A 13,212-nucleotide genomic window follows, 5' to 3' on the forward strand; every position below is an offset into this window, starting at 1 on the left:
CGGCATGAGTGGACAGGGCGGCTTAGCTCCAGCCCCGGCGTCGCCCACCTGGACACCACAAAGCACCCCTAAGGGAAAGCACAGGGCCTGGGCCGTGGGAACACAGCAGGGCGGCCCCGCGCCACCGCAAGTGGTGCCTCTGACCTGTGCATCGTACCAGACTGGCCAGGCCAGGCCAGCCAGGCCGGGCAAGCTTCGTCAAGAGAGGGCATCCACGCTTTGGAGAGTACTGGTGGCTGTGGAAACCATGGCACTCGGCCACTCACGGCACACGGCATGGCACGGCATGGCGGGACACACACGTCGCACCTCCTGACCCAGATGGCAAGGCGGAAAGGAGTGAGTCTACACCTCGCTCACCACGCCCCTTCCCTGCAGCACCGGGCGCCCCACCGCTCCCTCCTGGACCGACTGACTGTTTGGGAGCCAACCTTTTTTTCTACTTGCCCAGCCGCTGGCTCCCTGTGCCATCCAGGATCCCGGCGCACTCTTGAAGCCAGCACTTGCTCGGAGGGCAGGAAGTCAACGGCCGGCCCTCGCCGACCTGGGAGCACATCTGGGGCATACCCAGAGACAGCACACCATCTATGCATGGGTGGTTCAGTGGTAGAATTCTCGCCTGCCACGCAGGAGGCCCGGGTTCGATTCCCGGCCCATGCAATGCACTACCACAGCACATTTTGCTCCGGTGTGTGCTCTGCTCCTTACTTCCCTCATTTACACACATGCACATGCACATGCACTGGCAAACACAACTATTCCTTTTCCCTTCCTTGCCCACCACTCCTTCACTCTAACCCATTTCACACAAACACAAAAACAGCCCACCACACTGCACCTTCATCCCAGCCTGCCACACAATCTCCTCACCCTCTGATAGCTCCTACCCATGGACATTACCACCCTCGCTTCAAACTCCTATCTAGTCCACACACTCCACTTTCCCAGTGGCCACAACACCTGCTCCCTGCTCTCCCACCAGGCCCCACCGTCATCCGTGCACACCAGGGACCTCTCAGGACTCCCCATAGAATCACCCCATGTGCACATGGCCACCTTCACTGGGTCGCCCAGAGCCACAGCATGTCTTCGAATACCCCCACTGCACCACGGCTGACACCCACACCTGTCTCCACCCCCACCCCACCCACAACTCCTCATCTCCCACACCTTGGTTCAAGGCTCACCACTTGCACCTCGTCTGCTCCTTGGGCATCACTGTATGAGCCTGTGCCTGGACTTCATTACATGTCACTAGACTTCATTACATAAACTCGCCCCGTGCAGGTTTGGTCTCAGTGGAGAAGTGACGCCACCATTCTCTTGTGCACTAGCTTTGCCTACCGCTACTCAACCACTGAGCACACCATGCAGTGTGTGAAGGGCGGGGGTATAGAGTCATTCTCCCAATCCTATTCTGTGTGTGTGTAGGGGGGGAGTCTGTGTGTGTGTGTGTGTGTGTGTGTGTGTGTGTGTGAGTGTGTATCTATCTGTGTGTCTGTGTGACCCTCTGCCGGTCTCTGGGCAGTCACTCTTCCAAAAGCCACATGGGGGATGGGGACTCTAGAAGCGCCCAGGGTGACCTCCTGATCTGGTCAACAGTCCTCGGGACCTCTGTGTCTTCCTACCATGTCCCCAACCCCTTCCATTCTCTCTGCACCCTGCTGAGGATGATGCTATCTGTGTCTTGCTGGGAAACGGTCCTCCTTCTCCTCTTGAGACTGCTTGGCTCAGAAATGGGAAGGGGGATGTCTTTCCCCTCCCAGATTGGCCAACACCTCTCACGATGAGGCACAGTGAGGCAATAGCCACCAGTGATAGCCAGACCACCACCACCACCACCACCACCACCGCTGCAATCAGACAGGAAGTGGAAATGGGAGCAAGGCAGCACAAAACAGAGCAGAGCAGAGCAGAGCAGAGCGGAGCGGAGCGGAGCGGAGCGGAGTAGAGCAGAGTAGGGGTGACGAGCCGAAACAATGGCTCAGGTGTGTGGAGTGTGGAGCATAGGGCCAAAGCCTTAAGTCTGGGTCACGTGGGTGGTTAGCCACAGCTCCAGCACTCACCACATGGACACCACCAAGCACCCCAAGTAGAAAGCACATGGCCTGGGCCATAGGAACATATCAGGGCAGCCCCTCGGCGCCAGGAGTGATGCCGCTGACCTGCACGTCAGACCAGACAGGACAGGAGAGGACTGGACAGGCGAGCTTTGTCAGGAGAGGACATCCACGCTTTGGAGAATGCAGGTAGCCAAGGAAATTGTGGCGCTCAGCCACTCACGGCACACGGCACGGCACGTCCATTGTCCTGACGGACATACAACGCTGAACCCAATAGGCAGTCCAGCAGGGATGGCACAGGATAGGGAAAGCGCACTCCCCGCCCACCCCACCCCCTCCCTGCAGCAGTAGGCACCCACGACCCCCTCCTGAGCCCACCGTCTGGGAGCCAGCCTTTCTTTCTACTTGCCCATGGCCTGGCCCCCTGTACCATCATGGATCCTGTGCCACCGCGGACCCCGGCGCGCACGTGAAGCCAGCAGTTGCTCAGAGAGGGCAGGCAGGCAACAGCTATGCCTGGCCAGCCTGGGTGCACATCTGTGCCTTGAGCAGACGGCCTCCGGCGACTGTGCATGGGTGGTTCAGTGGTAGAATTCTCGCCTGCCACGTGGGAGGCCCGGGTTCGATTCCCGGCCCATGCAGTTCATTGCTAGACCTTATTTTGGCCCTTAGCCTATGCACGCGTGTGCACACACGCTCACAGTCAGACAGAAAATATTCCTTCTTCCATCTTTGCCCACTAGTCCTTCACCTCACACCATTTCAAACACACACACACACATACCCCACCACACTGTACCTGCATCCTGCCCCGCCACCCCATCAACCCCCCTCCTGACCTGTCCTACCCCCTCTCTCCAAACCACTAACCAGCCCACAAGTACACTTTTCCAATGGCCACAACACCTGTTCTCAGCTCTCCTACGTGCCCCACTATCATCCGTGCATACCATGGACCTCCCGGGACTTCCAGTGCTACCATGCCCCATGAATACTGCTGTCTCCCCTATGCCACCCGCAGCCACAGCATGTCTTCGAATCCCCGCAGCAGCACAGCTGACACCTACCATCTCCACCCTCACCCCACCCAAACCCCTCATCTCCCGTAATACGCAACTTGGCTCAAGGCTCACCACTTGCACAGTGTCTGCTCCTCGGGCATCACTGAATTGCCTTCTCAAACATGAACTTGTCCCTTACAAGGTGTAGGTGGTCTGGATGGAGAAGAGATTTTACTCTTGAGCCTTCCTTACCACTAGCCTACCACTGTAAATAGCTTGAAGTGTGTGAAAAGTGTGGATGGAGGTCCATCACTCTCCCAATCCCTCCCTCTCTCCCTTCCTCCATCCATCCATCCACCCATCCATCCATCCATCCATTCATCCATCCATCCATCCCCCCCTCCGAGTGATTGAGTGAGTGAGTGAGCTGGAGGTTGCACAAGTGACAGCTAGAGCGAGGGAAGGGTAGGTGTGCAGGAAGGGATAGATGCCTGAGAGAATCGGAGAGAGACTTGTATATGTTGCAGTGAGCGGGTGATCAAATGAGCCAGAGGGAAGAATGCCTGAGCTTAGGGTTGGGGGTGGGGGGAGCAGCTCAGGGGGAAGGGGATATGCAAGGGAACAAGCAGGTGAGTGAGGTGAGGGAGTCCTTGAGGGTGGTAGGAAAGGAAGGAGAGCAGGACAGAGGGACAGAGGGAGTGAAAGACGGAGGGAGTGATGCAACACAGGAGGGAAGGAGGCAGGGAGGGTGAGAGCGGGAGGGAAAGGGAGAGAGGCAGGCAGTGGATGGGCCAGTGGTGGAGTGTGGGGTGAGTGAGTGGTGGATTGGAAGACTGGGTTTGGAGATTGTGATGGGCTGAGGCTGGAGAAAGGGGAGTGGAGGCTCAGTAAGATTCAAGAAGGAAGTCAGGCACTTGACTCAGGTGTGGATGGTGTGTGTGTGTGTGTGTGTGTGTCTGTGTGCGCGCACGAGGCCACGCGCGGGAGCACTGCTGCTCACAAGCACACTCGTGCTAGGATAGGCTGGTGGTGTTGGTGCAGTGTCAGCATTCCTCTGTCAGCTGGCCAGGCCGGGAGAGTTCTGGGGTGGCCAGATGAGGAAAGGGAGACGTTGGCTAAGGAAGGGAAAAGCAAAGGGAAGAAGCTGAAGGTGGCAGGGTGGGGTACAAGGCAGGAGAACAAGCAGCCAAGCAGTGATGCTGCCTGCAGGAGGAAGGGTGAGTGCGCAGCAGGTGTGTTGGTGGGGGCCTGGGAGGAGCGCTAGTCCCAAAAGGGGGTGGGTGGAGTTGTGTGATGGGAAGTGGAAGGGCAGTGAAGAAGGCAAGTGAAAGTGGGAAAGGAAGAAGAAAGGCTTCCCTGACCGGGAATCGAACCCGGGCCGCGGCGGTGAGAGCGCCGAATCCTAACCACTAGACCACCAGGGAGCGTGCCACTGCCTGCACCGAGCACTCCTCCTGCAAACGAGCAGCGCTGCCGGACACTCACCGCCGCTGGACGCCTGCCATCCACCGGCCCCATGGGTTGGAAGTATGACTGGCCAAAAAGACAAGGACACTGGCGAGCCGGTTGCCTGGCCGACCTCCCCCTCGCCCTCCCCCTCCGCCTGCCCCCTTTCCCCCTCTCCCCTCCTCCTCCCTAGCTCCCTCCCCGTCAGCCAAGCCAAGCCAAGCCAAGCCAAACCCAGCGGCAGCTCTCCTCCTGCCTGTAGCCGCGAGCAGCCCGCAATCCCGGCCGGCTGCGGCAGTGTCCAACACAACACGCGTGCACTCCGGCACCCACGCCCTCTGCTCCCTCCCGCAGGCCCGAGCCACAGCTGGAGCTGGCTAAAAGGTCGGCCGGCTGCATTGAGTGGCCTGGTACTGCGTTGCGTTGGCCGGGAATCGAACCCGGGTCAACTGCTTGGAAGGCAGCTATGCTCACCACTATACCACCAACGCCACACGCCACGGCCAGCGCACACAGGACGCCGGGGACTGGCGCGGGCCACAGCTCCTGCGGGGAAGGAGGCGGGGGTTGCCGGTGCGGGTGGGGGTGCGGGTGCGGGTGCGGGTGCGGGTGGGCGCAGCGCGTGTCTCGCACCTCACTTCCCTGTGGGCTGGGACACGCGGCGCTGCCGGGCCAGCCCGAGCCACACACGGCCCGTCCTGCGCCACGCCCGAAGCTGCTGGCTGCCGCAGCCACGCAAAGGGACGGGTTGGGTCCAGCCTAGCCTCCTGGTTCCTGCGGGGCGCCCTCCGAGCTCCGGCCGCCTGACTGCTCCGGAGCCCGGCGCCGCACGCCTCCCGGGCTGGACGCGGGCGCGGCGGCGCGACGGCCGACAGCCACAGCGTCTTCCTTCGTCCGGCCCGCAGCCCACCACACCCACTGCCAGGGCCCGCTCGCTCGCTCGCTCGCTCGTCTGTGAGTCCCCACTGGTGGCTGGGCGGCAGACGCCGACGACGACCGAGAGGTGGACCAGGGGGCCTGGAGCTGCTGAAGTGAGGACGCCTTGGAGCAGAGAGGCCGCGCTGGGCAAAAAGAACGCCACGGCGGCCTCCCCGTCGGGGAATCGAACCCCGGTCTCCCGCGTGACAGGCGGGGATACTCACCACTATACTAACGAGGATGACGCCGCCCGCCGTCGGGGACACGGGCCCCTCTCCGACAGCCGCCCGGACCCGCGGCCCTCCAGCCCCGGCCTGGGGCTCGCATCTGCCCTGTCTGGCCTCCGACCCCAAGCCCAAGCCCAAGCACGCGCTGCCGCGCTCTCCCCACAAGCCCCGCCCCACCCGCCTGCCAAGGACCCACCCGGGGCCACCTGCCGGCCGGGGTCACCTGTCCGCCGCCGCCGCCTCGGTGCCAGTGGGTGCGGACCCGAGCAAGAAGCACCGGCCGGCCCGGCCCGCAGCGGCTGGTTGCGCGCCTCCAGCTTGCACGCCGCCCGCAGCCGCCGCTCGATCGCGGGGGCGCGCGTGCGCTTGACCTCGCGGGACTGAGCCCCTAAGCCTCCCCGCTGACCCCGCTTGCCCTCCGACCCCCAGGCCGGCAATACGGCGCGCCAAGCGCACCCCGGTGGACGCGGCTCCCGGCCAGGGCCAGGGCGCACGCCTGGCCCCAGCCAGGCGAGAGGAGAAGCCACCAGCCGCGCCGCGCCGTCAGGATGGCCGAGCGGTCTAAGGCGCTGCGTTCAGGTCGCAGTCTCCCCTGGAGGCGTGGGTTCGAATCCCACTCCTGACAACCTCGCCTTTTGGCCACAGACACTCAGGGAACCCTGCCTGCGGACCGCCCACCCCAGCCAACAATCACAGCACTACCTTGCCTTCTCCTCCTGCCTTGCCCTCGCTTTCTTGCCACCCTCCCCGCTGGCTGCCTCCCTTGTATCTTGCTCCTCCTCTCGACTCTCCCTTCCTCCCTCCCCCGACCCCCCCCGCACTCTCTCTCCCTCCCACCCGTGGGGTGGAGGGGGGTGCGGGCAGGGCCTTCTACCCACTGTCAAAGTCCATTCCCAGGCACACACACACACACACACACACACACACGCACGCACGCACGCACGACCCACCAACTCAGGTGGAGCTTCACCCCTTCCATCTACCGCTCCCTCCTTCTTTCCTCCAGTGGCTTGCTCTGCTGACCCTCCACCTTCCATCTCCCCTTACCCCCACCATTCTACACCCCCACACACAACAAAAGACATGCGCGCACACACACACACACACACACACACACACACACACTCAAGCCCAGTGTTTCCCTCCAACACAACCCTAACCAACAAGCCCACACAGGGACAAAGACAGACAGACTGGTGGCTGCCCTGAGCCCAGCACCGCTCACACCTGTGCCATTTGGAAAGCCCTCCCACCCATCCCACACCACCGGCTAACGCCAGCAGGGCCCAGGCAGCCACTCGCCCAAAGCCGCACATTTCTGCACACGAGGCTCTAGGGGACAACCCTGTGCGACTTCTTGTCCTGTTCACCAGTCTCTGCCCCACGTACCCCCCACCCCGTCCTCTGACTCACCCCTTTTCTCATCCCGTTCTCACAGCACCCTGCCGGGGTTGACGCGCTCCCTGTCTTCCCATCCTCCTCCTCACGGGACAGCTTGCCTTGGGGTTGGACGCGCTGGCTGCATTGCTTTCTCTGCCCGCGCTGGCCAACATCTCTCACAATGAGGCACACCCAGGCGAGGCTCGCCAGTGAGAGCCAGACCCCAGGAAAGGCCAAGGCAGGGCAGGGCAGGGCAGGGCAGGGCAAAACAAGGGAACAGAGGGGTGCCGGGCCACGCCAAGACAATGACCGGCATGAGTGGACAGGGCGGCTTAGCTCCAGCCCCGGCGTCGCCCACCTGGACACCACAAAGCACCCCTAAGGGAAAGCACAGGGCCTGGGCCGTGGGAACACAGCAGGGCGGCCCCGCGCCACCGCAAGTGGTGCCTCTGACCTGTGCATCGTACCAGACTGGCCAGGCCAGGCCAGCCAGGCCGGGCAAGCTTCGTCAAGAGAGGGCATCCACGCTTTGGAGAGTACTGGTGGCTGTGGAAACCATGGCACTCGGCCACTCACGGCACACGGCATGGCACGGCATGGCGGGACACACACGTCGCACCTCCTGACCCAGATGGCAAGGCGGAAAGGAGTGAGTCTACACCTCGCTCACCACGCCCCTTCCCTGCAGCACCGGGCGCCCCACCGCTCCCTCCTGGACCGACTGACTGTTTGGGAGCCAACCTTTTTTTCTACTTGCCCAGCCGCTGGCTCCCTGTGCCATCCAGGATCCCGGCGCACTCTTGAAGCCAGCACTTGCTCGGAGGGCAGGAAGTCAACGGCCGGCCCTCGCCGACCTGGGAGCACATCTGGGGCATACCCAGAGACAGCACACCGTCTATGCATGGGTGGTTCAGTGGTAGAATTCTCGCCTGCCACGCGGGAGGCCCGGGTTCGATTCCCGGCCCATGCAATGCACTACCACAGCACATTTTGCTCCGGTGTGTGCTCTGCTCCTTACTTCCCTCATTTACACACATGCACATGCACATGCACTGGCAAACACAACTATTCCTTTTCCCTTCCTCGCCCACCACTCCTTCACTCTAACCCATTTCACACAAACACAAAAACAGCCCACCACACTGCACCTTCATCCCAGCCTGCCACACAATCTCCTCACCCTCTGATAGCTCCTACCCATGGACATTACCACCCTCGCTTCAAACTCCTATCTAGTCCACACACTCCACTTTCCCAGTGGCCACAACACCTGCTCCCTGCTCTCCCACCAGGCCCCACCGTCATCCGTGCACACCAGGGACCTCTCAGGACTCCCCATAGAATCACCCCATGTGCACATGGCCACCTTCACTGGGTCGCCCAGAGCCACAGCATGTCTTCGAATACCCCCACTGCACCACGGCTGACACCCACACCTGTCTCCACCCCCACCCCACCCACAACTCCTCATCTCCCACACCTTGGTTCAAGGCTCACCACTTGCACCTCGTCTGCTCCTTGGGCATCACTGTATGAGCCTGTGCCTGGACTTCATTACATGTCACTAGACTTCATTACATAAACTCGCCCCGTGCAGGTTTGGTCTCAGTGGAGAAGTGACGCCACCATTCTCTTGTGCACTAGCTTTGCCTACCGCTACTCAACCACTGAGCACACCATGCAGTGTGTGAAGGGCGGGGGTATAGAGTCATTCTCCCAATCCTATTCTGTGTGTGTGTAGGGGGGGAGTCTGTGTGTGTGTGTGTGTGTGTGTGTGTGTGTGTGTGAGTGTGTATCTATCTGTGTGTCTGTGTGACCCTCTGCCGGTCTCTGGGCAGTCACTCTTCCAAAAGCCACATGGGGGATGGGGACTCTAGAAGCGCCCAGGGTGACCTCCTGATCTGGTCAACAGTCCTCGGGACCTCTGTGTCTTCCTACCATGTCCCCAACCCCTTCCATTCTCTCTGCACCCTGCTGAGGATGATGCTATCTGTGTCTTGCTGGGAAACGGTCCTCCTTCTCCTCTTGAGACTGCTTGGCTCAGAAATGGGAAGGGGGATGTCTTTCCCCTCCCAGATTGGCCAACACCTCTCACGATGAGGCACAGTGAGGCAATAGCCACCAGTGATAGCCAGACCACCACCACCACCACCACCACCACCGCTGCAATCAGACAGGAAGTGGAAATGGGAGCAAGGCAGCACAAAACAGAGTAGAGCAGAGCAGAGCAGAGCAGAGCGGAGCGGAGCGGAGTAGAGCAGAGTAGGGGTGACGAGCCGAAACAATGGCTCAGGTGTGTGGAGTGTGGAGCATAGGGCCAAAGCCTTAAGTCTGGGTCACGTGGGTGGTTAGCCACAGCTCCAGCACTCACCACATGGACACCACCAAGCACCCCAAGTAGAAAGCACATGGCCTGGGCCATAGGAACATATCAGGGCAGCCCCTCGGCGCCAGGAGTGATGCCGCTGACCTGCACGTCAGACCAGACAGGACAGGAGAGGACTGGACAGGCGAGCTTTGTCAGGAGAGGACATCCACGCTTTGGAGAATGCAGGTAGCCAAGGAAATTGTGGCGCTCAGCCACTCACGGCACACGGCACGGCACGTCCATTGTCCTGACGGACATACAACGCTGAACCCAATAGGCAGTCCAGCAGGGATGGCACAGGATAGGGAAAGCGCACTCCCCGCCCACCCCACCCCCTCCCTGCAGCAGTAGGCACCCACGACCCCCTCCTGAGCCCACCGTCTGGGAGCCAGCCTTTCTTTCTACTTGCCCATGGCCTGGCCCCCTGTACCATCATGGATCCTGTGCCACCGCGGACCCTGGCGCGCACGTGAAGCCAGCAGTTGCTCAGAGAGGGCAGGCAGGCAACAGCTATGCCTGGCCAGCCTGGGTGCACATCTGTGCCTTGAGCAGACGGCCTCCGACGACTGTGCATGGGTGGTTCAGTGGTAGAATTCTCGCCTGCCACGCGGGAGGCCCGGGTTCGATTCCCGGCCCATGCAGTTCATTGCTAGACCTTATTTTGGCCCTTAGCCTATGCACGCGTGTGCACACACGCTCACAGTCAGACAGAAAATATTCCTTCTTCCATCTTTGCCCACTAGTCCTTCACCTCACACCATTTCAAACACACACACACACATACCCCACCACACTGTACCTGCATCCTGCCCCGCCACCCCATCAACCCCCCTCCTGACCTGTCCTACCCCCTCTCTCCAAACCACTAACCAGCCCACAAGTACACTTTTCCAATGGCCACAACACCTGTTCTCAGCTCTCCTACGTGCCCCACTATCATCCGTGCATACCATGGACCTCCCGGGACTTCCAGTGCTACCATGCCCCATGAATACTGCTGTCTCCCCTATGCCACCCGCAGCCACAGCATGTCTTCGAATCCCCGCAGCAGCACAGCTGACACCTACCATCTCCACCCTCACCCCACCCAAACCCCTCATCTCCCGTAATACGCAACTTGGCTCAAGGCTCACCACTTGCACAGTGTCTGCTCCTCGGGCATCACTGAATTGCCTTCTCAAACATGAACTTGTCCCTTACAAGGTAAGGTGTAGGTGGTCTGGATGGAGAAGAGATTTTACTCTTGAGCCTTCCTTACCACTAGCCTACCACTGTAAATAGCTTGAAGTGTGTGAAAAGTGTGGATGGAGGTCCATCACTCTCCCAATCCCTCCCTCTCTCCCTTCCTCCATCCATCCATCCACCCATCCATCCATCCATCCATTCATCCATCCATCCATCCCCCCCTCCGAGTGAGTGAGTGAGTGAGTGAGTGAGCTGGAGGTTGCACAAGTGACAGCTAGAGCGAGGGAAGGGTAGGTGTGCAGGAAGGGATAGATGCCTGAGAGAATCGGAGAGAGACTTGTATATGTTGCAGTGAGCGGGTGATCAAATGAGCCAGAGGGAAGAATGCCTGAGCTTAGGGTTGGGGGTGGGGGGAGCAGCTCAGGGGGAAGGGGATATGCAAGGGAACAAGCAGGTGAGTGAGGTGAGGGAGTCCTTGAGGGTGGTAGGAAAGGAAGGAGAGCAGGACAGAGGGACAGAGGGAGTGAAAGACGGAGGGAGTGATGCAACACAGGAGGGAAGGAGGCAGGGAGGGTGAGAGCGGGAGGGAAAGGGAGAGAGGCAGGCAGTGGATGGGCCAGTGGTGGAGTGTGGGGTGAGTGAGTGGTGGATTGGAAGACTGGGTTTGGAGATTGTGATGGGCTGAGGCTGGAGAAAGGTGAGTGGAGGCTCAGTAAGATTCAAGAAGGAAGTCAGGCACTTGACTCAGGTGTGGATGGTGTGTGTGTGTGTGTGTGTGTGTCTGTGTGCGCGCACGAGGCCACGCGCGGGAGCACTGCTGCTCACAAGCACACTCGTGCTAGGATAGGCTGGTGGTGTTGGTGCAGTGTCAGCATTCCTCTGTCAGCTGGCCAGGCCGGGAGAGTTCTGGGGTGGCCAGATGAGGAAAGGGAGACGTTGGCTAAGGAAGGGAAAAGCAAAGGGAAGAAGCTGAAGGCGGCAGGGTGGGGTACAAGGCAGGGGAACAAGCAGCCAAGCAGTGATGCTGCCTGCAGGAGGAAGGGTGAGTGCGCAGCAGGTGTGTTGGTGGGGGCCTGGGAGGAGCGCTAGTCCCAAAAGGGGGTGGGTGGAGTTGTGTGATGGGAAGTGGAAGGGCAGTGAAGAAGGCAAGTGAAAGTGGGAAAGGAAGAAGAAAGGCTTCCCTGACCGGGAATCGAACCCGGGCCGCGGCGGTGAGAGCGCCGAATCCTAACCACTAGACCACCAGGGAGCGTGCCACTGCCTGCACCGAGCACTCCTCCTGCAAACGAGCAGCGCTGCCGGACACTCACCGCCGCTGGACGCCTGCCATCCACCGGACCCATGGGTTGGAGGTATGGCTGGCCAAAAAGACAAGGACACTGGCGAGCCGGTTGCCTGGCCGACCTCCCCCTCGCCCTCCCCCTCCGCCTGCCCCCTTTCCCCCTCTCCCCTCCTCCTCCCTAGCTCCCTCCCCGTCAGCCAAGCCAAGCCAAGCCAAGCCAAACCCAGCGGCAGCTCTCCTCCTGCCTGTAGCCGCGAGCAGCCCGCAATCCCGGCCGGCTGCGGCAGTGTCCAACACAACACGCGTGCACTCCGGCACCCACGCCCTCTGCTCCCTCCCGCAGGCCCGAGCCACAGCTGGAGCTGGCTAAAAGGTCGGCCGGCTGCATTGAGTGGCCTGGTACTGCGTTGCGTTGGCCGGGAATCGAACCCGGGTCAACTGCTTGGAAGGCAGCTATGCTCACCACTATACCACCAACGCCACACGCCACGGCCAGCGCACACAGGACGCCGGGGACTGGCGCGGGCCACAGCTCCTGCGGGGAAGGAGGCGGGGGTTGCCGGTGCGGGTGCGGGTGCGGGTGCGGGTGGGCGCAGCGCGTGTCTCGCACCTCACTTCCCTGTGGGCTGGGACACGCGGCGCTGCCGGGCCAGCCCGAGCCACACACGGCCCGTCCTGCGCCACGCCCGAAGCTGCTGGCTGCCGCAGCCACGCAAAGGGACGGGTTGGGTCCAGCCTAGCCTCCTGGTTCCTGCGGGGCGCCCTCCGAGCTCCGGCCGCCTGACTGCTCCGGAGCCCGGCGCCGCACGCCTCCCGGGCTGGACGCGGGCGTGGCGGCGCGACGGCCGACAGCCACAGCGTCGTCCTTCGTCCGGCCCGCAGCCCACCACACCCACTGCAAGGGCCCGCTCGCTCGCTCGCTCGCTCGTCTGTGAGTCCCCACTGGTGGCTGGGCGGCAGACGCCGACGACGACCGAGAGGTGGACCAGGGGGCCTGGAGCTGCTGAAGTGAGGACGCCTTGGAGCAGAGAGGCCGCGCTGGGCAAAAAGAACGCCACGGCGGCCTCCCCGTCGGGGAATCGAACCCCGGTCTCCCGCGTGACAGGCGGGGATACTCACCACTATACTAACGAGGATGACGCCGCCCGCCGTCGGGGACACGGGCCCCTCTCCGACAGCCGCCCGGACCCGCGGCCCTCCAGCCCCGGCCTGGGGCTCGCATCTGCCCTGTCTGGCCTCCGACCCCAAGCCCAAGCCCAAGCACGCGCTGCCGCGCTCTCCCCACAAGCCCCGCCCCACCCGCCTGCCAAGGACCCACCCGGGGCCACCTGCCGGCCGGGGT

General features: G+C 61.8%; 11 non-coding genes across 11 annotated transcripts; 5 read left to right on the forward strand and 6 right to left on the reverse strand.

Annotated features, from left to right (window-relative positions):
- Positions 1–589: 589 nt before the first annotated feature.
- On the forward strand, positions 590–660 carry Trnag-gcc. Its single transcript has one exon. It is a non-coding gene; the product is annotated as a tRNA-Gly (tRNA).
- Positions 661–2,633: 1,973 nt separating this feature from the next.
- Trnag-gcc lies at positions 2,634–2,704 on the forward strand. Its single transcript has one exon. It is a non-coding gene; the product is annotated as a tRNA-Gly (tRNA).
- Positions 2,705–4,416: 1,712 nt separating this feature from the next.
- Trnae-cuc lies at positions 4,417–4,488 on the reverse strand. The gene has a single exon. It is a non-coding gene; the product is annotated as a tRNA-Glu (tRNA).
- Positions 4,489–4,929: 441 nt separating this feature from the next.
- Trnag-ucc lies at positions 4,930–5,001 on the reverse strand. Its single transcript has one exon. It is a non-coding gene; the product is annotated as a tRNA-Gly (tRNA).
- A 596-nt stretch (positions 5,002–5,597) lies between these two features.
- Trnad-guc lies at positions 5,598–5,669 on the reverse strand. The gene has a single exon. It is a non-coding gene; the product is annotated as a tRNA-Asp (tRNA).
- A 528-nt stretch (positions 5,670–6,197) lies between these two features.
- Positions 6,198–6,280, forward strand: Trnal-cag. Its single transcript has one exon. It is a non-coding gene; the product is annotated as a tRNA-Leu (tRNA).
- Positions 6,281–7,934: 1,654 nt separating this feature from the next.
- Trnag-gcc lies at positions 7,935–8,005 on the forward strand. The gene has a single exon. It is a non-coding gene; the product is annotated as a tRNA-Gly (tRNA).
- A 1,968-nt stretch (positions 8,006–9,973) lies between these two features.
- On the forward strand, positions 9,974–10,044 carry Trnag-gcc. Its single transcript has one exon. It is a non-coding gene; the product is annotated as a tRNA-Gly (tRNA).
- Positions 10,045–11,765: 1,721 nt separating this feature from the next.
- Positions 11,766–11,837, reverse strand: Trnae-cuc. The gene has a single exon. It is a non-coding gene; the product is annotated as a tRNA-Glu (tRNA).
- A 441-nt stretch (positions 11,838–12,278) lies between these two features.
- On the reverse strand, positions 12,279–12,350 carry Trnag-ucc. The gene has a single exon. It is a non-coding gene; the product is annotated as a tRNA-Gly (tRNA).
- Positions 12,351–12,934: 584 nt separating this feature from the next.
- Positions 12,935–13,006, reverse strand: Trnad-guc. The gene has a single exon. It is a non-coding gene; the product is annotated as a tRNA-Asp (tRNA).
- Positions 13,007–13,212: the final 206 nt, after the last annotated feature.

The sequence above is a fragment of the Dipodomys spectabilis genome, unplaced genomic scaffold, assembly GCF_019054845.1.
Source record: "Dipodomys spectabilis isolate Male_0828 unplaced genomic scaffold, ASM1905484v1 ptg000069l, whole genome shotgun sequence".
Classification (NCBI taxonomy): Eukaryota; Metazoa; Chordata; class Mammalia; order Rodentia; family Heteromyidae; genus Dipodomys; species Dipodomys spectabilis.